At 38.7% G+C, this 12,847-nt stretch overlaps 1 protein-coding gene across 2 annotated transcripts in view; it reads left to right on the top strand.

Moving 5' to 3' along the window:
• The window catches only part of UNC13C (unc-13 homolog C), a 476,401-nt gene that overhangs the window by 317,778 nt on the left and 145,776 nt on the right, over nucleotides 1-12,847 (top strand). The window lies entirely within an intron of this gene.

Genomic DNA, 12,847 nt, shown 5'->3' with positions numbered 1-12,847 from the left:
CAGTTGCAAGTTCTTACATGTCTGACAATGGAGAGTAATAGGAATTTCATTTTTCTCAAACATATTTCTCCACAACTTTTGGGAGTACTAATTTTACATATTTTCTGGGGGGCAAGAAAGCAAAGAGTACTTTGAATAGCGCCCGTCAATTGTGTGATTGATGAGACATGACTTGATTGCCTCAATAGTGCTCTTGATTCACAGTGGAATTCTCCTGGGCTTCCGTGGGAGTCCGTGCAGTTCGCAGCATCTAATGTGATTTAAGAGAAACATGCTCTTTAAGTGAATGCAAGTCAGAAGAAAAACATGATGTTCAATATTTAAATAGTAAATATTATTTTTGTTAGGTTCCAGACTAATTTAATACTTGTTTAACTAACTTACAAGTAAATAGAGGATTCTCCCAGGTCTGTACAGTTAACGTCATGCACAGTACCTCATATAGCAGTAGCTGTTAGCAAAGGGAAATGGATGTTTTAATAAAAAGGATCAGTGGACTCAAACCAAAACTCTGGATTGAAATATACCTGAGTTTTGGGAAACCAAGTTCTATCCAAACTTTGAATCTCTGGCCCATCTCTAAATAAGAGCTTTCTACTCAATTTGCAATTTACAGTGTATATGCTGAGAGAGTTCATCTAAGAATTCTGTTCTACTGTACAAAAGTATCAGAAGATGCACTTCTTGTAGCACTTGTACACTTCGATGCTGTGTAAAACTTTGTGGCTTTACTGGGCTAGTTTCTAGGAATAAATACCTACTTTTTGTTCTCTGCATGTAGAATCTCGTATGAGATGTTCTTCTCTGGCTGACTCTGTTATAATGGATGAAGAATATCTGTTTAGTCCTTTACAATAATAGTATCTAATTGAGAACCAGGATCCTAGTTAAAAAAAATAACTATGTGGATAGGAATCTTGTGCTTAGTGACACAAAAAATTGACGAAGGAGCTGGGCCCTACCGTCATACGATTGAAATAGAAAGACCAAATGGTATTCCTTTTTTAACTTTTGAAATGAAATTATACAAATTTCTTTGTTTGATGGATTAATGTTTTATGGAAGAAGTGACATGATTAAAACAGTATGCTGCAATTGCTATTTGCTAGATAATGTTGTATAGCCACTTAACAGTGCCAGAGAAACTTACTGGATATACTTTCCATACTTTTTTCTGAGGGAAAATCCCAGGCTGATCTTCTGAGAGACTAAAGAGCGGAATGGATTGGAATTTCTGGTCTATGATTTCAATTATGGGAATCGTTATCATTAATAGTTAATACATTTTTAGTTTGATATTCCTGTATTTACTTAAATTCTGGCTCTTATAGTAATATCTCTTCTTGTTGTTCTTTCAATTTGGGTTCAGTTTTCATTTTCTAGATTTGAATATTTATATGTAGCCCTGTATTAGTGTTAAACACTATGAAAACAGTGTTGCTTTTTATGTTTTCCCTTTACTTGTGGATCTGCTTTCTTCAAAATGATGGAGGGAAAAGCGTATAGAGTGGCTGCATTTAAAAACTCACAATTTATTATTGTAAGAGGGATCCGGGGAGTTGACCTGTAAACCTGACACATTTAAACATTCAAAATAAGTGCTAAGTGAATAAGTAGTGACAGTGAAACCTAATTTATTCTTCTCTCTATTGACAAGTTCCACCAAATAACTTTGTATAAGTTAGGGATTAAAAACTGTCATGCAAGCGAGGAAGATGATTTTGGCAGCAGTGTTTTGGATGAACTGAAATTTTATAGTATTTCTGTGAAAGTGACAAAGAAATTGGCAAAATGATGGCCCAAGAGACAGAAATAATTGTAACAAGAGGAAACAAAATGAATCATATAGCACTGGCATGGAGGTCTGCTTGGCTCCCTGAGAAATGTAAAAATTCATGACTGCTACGTGGAACACTAAAATGCCTAAAGTAATATACAGTATATTTTGCGGTCAAATTGTCCCTGAGGAAAAATGGATTGCTGTCTAGGGGCCAAATTCTCTAGTCCTTACTTGAAGCAAACTCTTTCTTACTTCAGTAGCTTAGAGGTAAATAAATAAACTTTGCTTCAATAAAGACTGCAGAAGTTGATTCTGGGTTATTATTTTTCATTGGTGGTGTTTGGTTATGCAGAGGTTATCCATTAAAAAGTCAGAACGTTTCAACAGTTCTCATGCTTATCTCATATTCTCCGTATATGGAAAACGTTTGTGTTGGGAGGCAGGTGGAGGGGATTTTCCTCAGCTTACTGCTCTGTGTTAAGTATTGCTAACTTTTCACAGGTGACCACTGAAGCAACAACCAGAAAATAATTGGTTTAGGTATGGAACCAAGTATGAGTTTTGATAAGGAAACTTAGAAATTATTTGGGTAATCCAGAAGCACTAAATACAGTCACAAAGCTAAGGTAGATATGTGAATACAAAGGATGCAAACACACATTCCACAAAATGTTTGGATAGAGGAAACATAGAGAACAATGCCCCCACAATTACAGAAAACCCAAATCCCAGAATCATTTAGATATAGACAATAAAAAGTACATTCAATGATGTGCAAGCAGGTAGAACACAGACTTCACAATGCATATAAGGGTGGCAGATACAGAACAAACAGTGACACCCAGATACTACAGTGATGGGGGACTTACAAAGGCATATAATAGTAGTGAACTGGAAGTGACTGGCCCATGCTCAACTATGCAGTGTTGGGGAGGATATGGCCCATTTAAGAGCTAATCAGAATGGTACCCTCTGTGCTTGTGGGAGCAGATTGAGGCTACTGATGCTTCTCTCAGGAGCAGTTCACCCAATAGAGGGTAGAGATGGATAGGGAATAGGCCCTCTTACATGCTGGCTCTTCAATGGATGCCACAGAATACTGTTATGGTTGGCCCTGCTTTTGGATGCACTTGCTGCTCATGGTTCAAACTCCAGTAAGAAAATACTGTTCCTCCTTTTGCCTGAGCAGCTAGCCAAAATCCAGGGCCTTGCAGGGTAGCTTCCATTAGAATGAGAAATCGGAAATCCAGAATTGGTATATCCTTGCTGTAAGTTTGTTTCTTGTTTTCCTGAACACAGTAGAAACAAGCAACAGCCAGCAGTTTCATTGCTCAGAATCCACAAATCTGCCACTCCAGTGAGTTCTGTACCCTATAAGCCCTGTTTCTCTGCTTCCTTTCAGGGTCACACTCGCAAATCCTTCTCCAGGCTTTTTCTGCCTCTAGTGTACTCAGCCTACAAGTGATATCTTAGGCCCTGCATTTGCAACCAGCGAAATCCCTCAGTGCACACAGCTTAGCTCTGACCTTCCACATGGCCTAGTGCCTTGGGCATTCACCCCTTAGCCCTCAGCTGTTCTTACTATATAAAGGAGATTGATTGTTCCTTCTGTTGAGCCTGAAAGTGTGGCACACTGTTGGATTTAATGATGTCTGTGATTGTCTTTGAATCTTTCAGCCTAACAATAGTCATACAAAGAAACCCTTGCAGTCTTATTTGCTTGTAGAGTTCCAAAAAAAATTTTAGCCCACCAGCTTCAGACAGTGCATCTCATGGACCTTGTTCACTTTTCACTTACCTGTACTGAAGTCAATTTAGTTACACCAGCATTGAACTTGTGTAAAGGAAAGGAGAATCAAGCTCTTTGTATATAAATCTTTATTGTTTTCTATCATCTCAGATTCCATAGAGTGAATTTCTTCACTGATGTTACCCCACTAACTTCGGTGCAGCTACACTAGGAACTAATTTGATTTATGAACTTTCACATTTTAAGTTAGAACATACAGCATCAAACAGAATAACTCTCATGTCATATCACTTACATTTTAGAAGTATTTTCATTTAGTTTTGGTTGATTTTTGCATGTGTGTATGGTTTGTTGTCTATGTATATCGTGGAATTTGGCTTGCATTCCTCCTAACTTGTGGCTTTGAACAGATGAAAATGCCAATAAATTAACAGTAAGGGTGGTTGTTCAGCAACTCTGACAAACAGAATATTTGTGTTCTCTATTTCTATTCCCTCTCTGACATTTGATATCAAATATAAGAAATGCCAGAGCTATGTACAATGACAATTGGAAGTTGTATCTATAGTTGTCAAATACTAATTTGGGCATAACACAATGCCATGGAGAATTCTGTATACAAAGGAATTTGTAAGAATCAGCCTCCATTTAAAAAATGCTATTTTTGGTGCCTAGTAGCAATTTTTACAGTGGACATATGACAAGCCTAAGATCTTTTCCATCTTCAGGGCCTAGGGCAGGGGTAGGCTAAATACAGCCTGCAGGCTGGATCTGACCCGTCTAACATTTCTGTCTGGCCCGCCATGACTTCGGTGGCGCAGCATTTCTGCCTGGCATTTCTGCCCCTACTCTTCTTACTTTCCCAGAGGTCGGACATTTGAGCCCTTGCTTTACCAAGGTTCTTTAAACTGAAAGTGACTCTCTCCTTTGGCACAGGTTAAGCACAGTCTTTCTTTTCTGTATTCCCACAATAATTACAATCGTTGGTAACCATATTTCACTACCCCCGCATTCAGTACTAACATAATTTGTGACTCAACACCAGCCAAATTGATTAAAATGAGCAAACCGTTGCTCCATCAGCTGAATATCTAGCAAATCTAAGTAAAACAGGAGCACACTGTATTTACATAAACACAACCAGGCTCTCTTCCCCCCTGCCAGCTAGCTGTCAGAGAAGCATTCGTTCAGACCCTGCTTACAGGTATTAAGATTAGGATATAAAGAGGCTAGATTAAAAATATTACATGTACAAAATATTTCTGAAAGCAAAATAATCTGTAAAGATTTTGCAGTGTTGAATAGTGAAAGACAGATTAAAAGATCAATCCTCTGCTGTGCAGATACATGTTGCCGCATATCTTGTAAAATCATGATGTGTGCATTTTTGCACAAGTACAGTAGTTCAATTTATAAGCAATTGCCACAGAATATGTATTCCCTAAAATGAATATGTTAGATTATGAAGCACTGAGTGGGATTTTTCTCCTATAAACTATATTCATGCAGTTTTCAGAGTAGCAGCCGTGTTAGTCTATATTCGCAAAAAGAAAAGGAGTACTTGTGGCACCTTAGAAACTAACAAATTTATTAGAGCATAAGCTTTCGTGAGCTACAGCTCACTTCATCGGATGCATTTGGTGGAAAAACAGAGGAGAGATTTATATACATACACACAGAGAACATGAAACAATGGGTTTATCATACACACTGTAAGGAGAAAGAAAAGGAGTACTTGTGGCACCTTAGAGACTAACAAATGTATTAGAGCTCTAATAAATTTGTTAGTTTCTAAGGTACCACAAGTACTCCTTTTCTTTTCGCGAATACAGACTAACAGGGCTGCTACTCTGAAAACTGTAAGGAGAGTGATCACTTAAGATAAGCCATCACTAGCAGCAGGGTGGGGAAAGGAGGAAAACCTTTCATGGTGACAAGCAAGGTAGGCTAATTCCAGCAGTTAACAAGAATATCAGAGGAACAGTGGGGGGTGGGGTGGGGGGGAGAAATAGCATGGGGAAATAGTTTTACTTTGTGTAATGACTCATCCATTCCCAGTCTCTATTCAAGCCTAAGTTAATTGTATCCAATTTGCAAATTAATCATGCAGTGTGTTTGTGACCTATACACTCTGGGTCAAATGTGAAGGCTAATTTACCCAGCTAGAATTTCCCATTCCTGCTTACTTCCCATTTTTCTCTGAATATTTAGTTATTATTTAGTGTATGTATTAGTACAAACTAGATCGCAGACCCTGCCATGGATAGGATACAGAATTAGGATTCAGGAGACCTGCCTTCTAGTCTAGGCTTCGCCACAGACTTGCTAAGGGACCTTGGGCAAGTGACTTCCATTGTCTTTCTCTGTTTGCCTTTCAAGGCACCGTCTGTCTTCCCTGTTCAGACTGTAAACTCAGGAGGGCAGTGATTGTTTCTTACTAAGTGTTTTTATAGCACCTATCACAATGAGCCCCTAATCTCACCCCTATGCTATACTATAATACAAATAATGGATTTGTTAGTGTTGCATATGAGTAACCTTAGACATTTGAATAGTCACACTGGAGTCAGTTGGACTACTCTTATATAAAATTACTCAAGTATGTAAATTTTGGCAGGATTGTGGCCTACTATGCTAAATACAGAAACTTCGCCAAAGGAAGACAGTCTGGAAACGATTTCATTGTAGTGCTGCTTATGTAAATAAGCAGTAAATAAAACCTTCATCATAGTGTTTGCAATCCCAGTGGGACATTTAGATAATGGAGGCACAGCAGCAAAGCTTTTACTAGCAGTTTTTTTCCTTCTCTCTTTCTTCAAATATTTAATGAACGTATTTCAACAGAAAAACAGCCTTCGAAAACACTCTTTTTAAATCTGAGTTGATTTTTTTCTGATTGCTGCGCATGCACTGGGGCCAAATAAAAGTTGTTTGTTTACATGTGTTTTTACATTTTAAAAATGTGATTTAAAATGTATAGCTTTCAAGGGCCCAGTCATGAAGTTCTTACTCAGACAAAATTCCCAGCACAAGTGAATGGTTTCAGAGTAGCAGCCGTGTTAGTCTGTATTCGCAAAAAGAAAAGGAGTATTTGTGGCACCTTAGAGACTAACAAATTTATTTGAGCATAAGCTTTCATGAGCTACAGCTCACTTCATCGGATGCATTTGGTGGAAAATACAGTGGGGAGATTTATATACACATGCAGAGAACATGAAACAATGGGTTTTATCATACACACTGTAAGGAGAGTGATCACTTTAAGATGAGCCATCACCAGCAGCGGGGGGGGGGGGAAGGGGGGGAAGGAGGAAAACCTTTCATGGTGACAAGAAAGGTAGGCCATTTCCAGCAGTTAACAAGAACATCTGAAGAACAGTGTGGGGGAGAAACAACATGGGGAAATAGTTTTACTTTGTGTAATGACTCATCCATTCCCAGTCTCTATTCAAGCCTAAGTTAATTGTATCCAGTTTGCAAATTAATTCCAATTCAGCAGTCTCTCCTTGGAGTCTCAAAAAGAAAAGGAGTACTTGTGGCACCTTAGAGACTAACAAATTTATTAGAGCATAAGCTTTCGTGAGCTACAGCTCACTTCATAGCTGTAGCTCACGAAAGCTTATGCTCTAATAAATTTGTTAGTCTCTAAGGTGCCACAAGTACTCCTTTTCTTTTTGAGAATACAGACTAACACGGCTGCTACTCTGAAATCCTTGGAGTCTGTTTTTGAAGTTTTTTTGTTGAAGGATAGCCACCCTCAGGTCTGTAATCTAGTGACCGGAGAGATTGAAGTGTTCTCCGACTGGTTTTTGAATGTTATAATTCTTGACATCCAATTTGTGTCCATTTATTCTTTGACGTAGAGACTGTCCAGTTTGACCAATGTCCATGGCAGAGGGGCATTGCTGGCACATGATGGCATATATCACATTGGTAGATGCGCAGGTGAATGAGCCACTCTGATAGTGTGGCTGATGTGATTGGGCCCTATGATGATGTCCTCTGAATAGATATGTGGACAGAGTTGCTTAACAAGTGGTGATTAATATGGTCTGCCTGGAGAATTTAAAAATTGTCAGCTACTGTTAAACTTTTAAAAAGAAAAGGAGTACTTAGATTATGCACCTTAGAGACTAACAAGGTGCCACAAGTACTCCTTTTCTTTTTGCGAATACAGACTAACACCGCTGCTACTCTGAAACCTGTTAAACTTCCATGTACTTTACGCATATGACATATGATAGAGGTGGAGGGAGAAAAGCATAATCACATCAGCCACACTATCAGAGGCTCGTTCACCTGCGCATCTACCAATGTGATATATGCCATCATGTGCCAGCAATGCCCCTCTGCCATGTACATTGGCCAAACTGGACAGTCTCTACGTAAAAGAATGAATGGACACAAATCAGACGTCAAGAATTATAACATTCAAAAACCAGTTGGAGAACACTTCAATCTCTCTGGTCACTCGATCACAGATCTAAGAGTGGCTATACTTCAACAAAAAAGCTTCAAAAACAGACTCCAACGAGAGACTGCTGAATTGGAATTAATTTGCAAACTGGATACAATTAATTTAGGCTTGAATAGAGACTGGGAATGGATGAGTCATTACACAAAGTAAAACTATTTCCCCATGGTATTTCTCCCTTTCGTGAGCTACAGCTTATGCTCTAATAAATTTGTTAGTCTCTAAGGTGCCACAAGTACTCCTTTTCTTTTTGTTTAACAACTGTTTCCTCAGCAGGTCCAACTTGGTTAGCACCTGCAAGAGGCATTCTTTTGGAAGCTGCGACCAGTAGGTAAATGCAGTGACTCAGAACAGCTTCTTCACAATGAAGTATTATTTATTTATTCATAGAAACATAGCATTCACAGAGCAAAGGGTTAAAACAACAAAAACCTTGCATATGTATGTCTTATTGAAAGCTTAACATTTCCTTTAAGGCTTAGCCAGGCCCAACTTATCACGGTACCTTTGCTTTGGGGACTGTCTGTTTCTCTGTGGACACTGCCTTTCAGTCCCTTGTCTTCTTTAAACTTCAGGAAGTGTGTCTTTTTAAGACACAGGCTGGCACCTTTATTCTCTTTGTCCCCTAGTTGCCCATCTATCTGGTGAACATCCCAGTGGGTGGAGGTAGACCATCCCAGAGAACAATCCAGTCATTGTGTCATTGGTGTGGGTAGATGGCTGGTTATCTGAAATCATTGTGCTCCTTTTCTGGGGACATACGAGAACTGCTGTAGGAATTAAATCTCCTGATGCCATATGGCAGACTGTACAAATAGACAGAGAAAGACATAATAATCATAAAAATAATACAGATATCTTCCATGTTCTTCACATAGGCACTCTTACCAGTGAAATTAAATGGGACATTCCATTAAAGATAATAATTTTTCAGTTGTTTTTGGTTGCTCTAGTTCCACAGTTTTGTGTCAGTGTAAATGCAGTCTCAATGTCACTAAAGGCATTGCTCTGTATGACATTGGATTTCAAGCACAGCGCCTCAGCCTGCTTTCCTTCATACCAACATTGTAAATGATAGTATCACTGATACGGGTGGGATCCACTGAGTCAGCAACTAATATTGACCAGGCTGAGGTGTCTAGTGATATTTATTACAACGGGCATTAAATTGGTTGATCTCCACTCCACTGAGACAGCTATTTTCAGCACCTCATGGGCCTTATCTACTCTAAAAATTCCCACCAATGCTGCCATTGGTTTCACTCCTCTAGTGCTAGCAACAATATAAATAAGGTGCCAGGGCTTTTAAGTACTATGGGTGAAATCCTGGCTCCATTGAAGTCTGTGGAAGTTTTGCCATTGATGTTAATTTCACTCTGTCCTGTAGACCTGCTCTGTCCAGGGTTAGATGACATGGTGCAAAAAAATGCCTGTCTGATGCTTTGTCAATACTAGAGCTCCCACCTTTTCTACCACCAATTAAGCTGACCCAGTGGTAGGAATGTTTGTAGACATTCCCTGGGGGTAGTTTAGAGAGGGCAGCTCTATCTGACACCCAGCATTAAACATAGCAGATAGGTAAGTGACTTAAGGCATTAACTAAGATCTTATTTAGTAGTAATCACTCTTTTCTGAGAAATTTGGCTGTTGTAAAATAAATGAAATGGGTAATTTGAAACTTTTAAAATGCTGATTCAGTCTGAACTCTCATTTGTTTGTACGCAAAGTACATAAACGGTTGCTGTATTGGAATAGGAAACTGTCAGGTTATTTAGTTTTCATTTTTATTTAATATATGGAAGTCCACAGGTTTACTTATCTGTGTTTTAAAATTGCCTTTCTTGACCCTAGGCACTTGTGCAAAACATGAAAATTACCAACAAAATAAATTTCACCAAGCAAATTATCGTTGGCATTCAAAACACTATACAACTGTAAACTCAATTGTACTCTAGTAATTAAGAACTCCGCAAAGGACCAGCTGCTACCACCCTTACTCACACCAAGTAGTACCTTACTCTGTGAATAGTTAATTGGAATGAATAGCACTACTAGTGCAGTGAGGTATACTCAATGTGAGTAAGGGTGGCCAAATCTGGCCCAAAGATAACAACTATAATATCCTCATCCCATCCCTTCTAGTTCCTTTTAAAAAAAGATGAGCTTTGTAGTATGCACTGAGAATGAAGAAACCCAGGCTTTTTTGGACCAATGAAAGAAGAGAATTCCAGAGTCAGGGACCATTCCCCTCCCCCTCCACCATAGCGAACTCCCTGCCATCAGCCAACTTTCTGTTGTATTAAGGGAATACTAACTTGAATCCAGCATTGATTACAGGTGGAGCTGTATAACCTGGAGAAGGAGAGTTGTTTTCTCTGATAGATTCAGAGACATTAAGGTCAGAAGGGACCATTATGATCATCTAGTCTGACCTCCTGCACAATGCAGGCGACAGAATCTCACCCACCCACTCCTGCAATAAACCTCTCACCTATGTCTGAGCTATTGAAGTCCTCAAATCATGGTTAAAGACTTCAAGGTGCAGAGAATCCTCCAGCAAGTGACCCGTGCCCCATGCTGCAGAGGTAGGTGAAAAACCCCCAGGGTCTCTTCCAATCTGCCCTGGAGGAAAATTCCTTCCTGACCCCAAATATGGCGATCAGCTGAACCCTAAGCATGTGGGCAAGATTCACCAGTCAGATACCCAGGAATGAATTCTCTGTAGTAACTCAGATCCCACCCCATCTAACATCCCATCACAGGCCATTGGGCCTATTTACCATGAATAGTTAAAGATCAATTAATTGCCAAAATTATGTTACCCCATAATAGTCCAGGCCTAAATCATTTAGATCTTTCTAGGTCAAAACCAATACATCAAATTTTATTTAGAAGCTAATCAATAGTCCTGGTGAAACATACTCTCTGCATGAGGTTTCTACTTTTTGGTGATGTAGGAAAGATGGTTTTTGTTAAAAATATTTTTTGTTTGCTGTAATACAGCTGGATATCTATAACTGGAAATCCTTGCGGGGTTGGGGAGGAGCCTCATGCACAATCCATCATATACATTCTAGAAATAATAGACACTCAATAGCAATGAAGGAGATGTTATTTCTTTAAAATTCTGAGGTGCTCCCAAATATTGACAAAAGTGAACACAAATGAATTACAAAGAGCCAAATCAAAGTCTGTCTTTCAAGGGCAAATATATAATTATAGTAATACTTAGCTTTTATTTGGTGCTGGTCATCAGTAGGTCTCAAAGCACTTTATAAATGCAGTAAGTATCATTATCCCCATTTTACAGATGGGAAAACAGAGATGTGAAGTGATTTGCACAAAAACTGGGCCCTGAATTACCAATGTGCAACTATGATTTCCATTTTGTTTCTTAAATAGCTCAAATTATGTATCTAAATTCAGTGTTACCCTACAGGAAATATGACACTGTAATGGGGATCACTGTTATAGTTTAATAATACCTTCCTTTTATATTTATTTCTAGTAAAATATTTTGGTTAAATATGCAAAAGTTTCAGAGTAGCAGCCGTGTTAGTCTGTATTCACAAAAAGAAAAGGAGTACTTGTGGCACCTTAGAGACTAACAAATTTATTAGAGCATAAGCTTTCGTGAGCTACAGCTCACTTCACACACAGAGAACATGAAACAATGGGTTTATCATACACACTGTAAGGAGAGTGATCACTTAAGATAAGCCATCACCAGCAGCAGGGGGGGGAAAGGAGGAAAACCTTTCATGATGACAAGCAAGGTAGGCTAATAAATTAACTTAGGCTTGAATAGAGACTGGGAATGGATGAGTCATTACACAAAGTAAAACTATTTCCCCATGGTATTTCTCTCTCCCTCCCACCCCACCCCCCACTGTTCCTCTGATATTCTTGTTAACTGCTGGAATTAGCCTACCTTGCTTGTCACCATGAAAGGTTTTCCTCCTTTCCCCCCCCCTGCTGCTGGTGATGGCTTATCTTAAGTGATTACTTTCCTTACAGTGTGTATGATAAACCCATTGTTTCATGTTCTCTGTGTATGTGTATATAAATCTCTCCTCTGTTTTTTCCACCAAATGCATCCGATGAAGTGAGCTGTAGCTCACGAAAGCTTATGCTCTAATAAATTTGTTAGTCTCTAAGGTGCCACAAGTTCTCCTTTTCTTTATGCAAAAGTTGTCATTGCTTCTGAAAACAGGAGAGATGAAAGAACAGTGTTAGATTTTCTGACACTACCATTTTTCATCTTAATATGCACTAAAAATAAAGGAATGCAGTCATCTTGTGACATTACTCCTGAACCTGGTCTGACTTTATGACTATACATTCAATGATTAGGTAGGTCTGACAACTTTAAATTTGTTGGTGTATCTCTGAAGCTTGATGCTTCTGCTTCTTCTGGTATTGTATGACATTAGTTAAGAGCTCTGCCTCACTGAAAAATGAGTAAGCAATGAGTTCTCACTCTTTGTCCTTTTAATTTTAAACTATGTAATTTTATGTTTCGAGTCCAGTGAAAAATGTCAAGAGATCATCTGACTGACCATGCAAGGAAACATATGATTATGTGAAATGGTACCCTCTTACTCAATAGATACCCTCCCAAAGTGTATTCTGTATTATATCAGTGCACACTGGTGACAAAAACAAGTCTTCACTGCTTTTTGCACATTATCCATCTAGTGCCAACACAGCCAGCTGTCTCTCAGGCCATAAGTAAGTTGCATAGGTTTAATTTAAATAATTTTAAACAAATTTAATCAAACCAATGCATTATTTGAGTTTGAGTGCCTAGTTTCAGTTTGAGTGCCTGACATTATTTCAGTTT

The sequence above is a fragment of the Dermochelys coriacea genome, chromosome 10, assembly GCF_009764565.3.
Source record: "Dermochelys coriacea isolate rDerCor1 chromosome 10, rDerCor1.pri.v4, whole genome shotgun sequence".
Taxonomy (NCBI): Eukaryota; Metazoa; Chordata; order Testudines; family Dermochelyidae; genus Dermochelys; species Dermochelys coriacea.
Note: the sequence above shows the minus strand (reverse complement) of the source record. Positions and strands in the feature narration are given on the sequence as shown.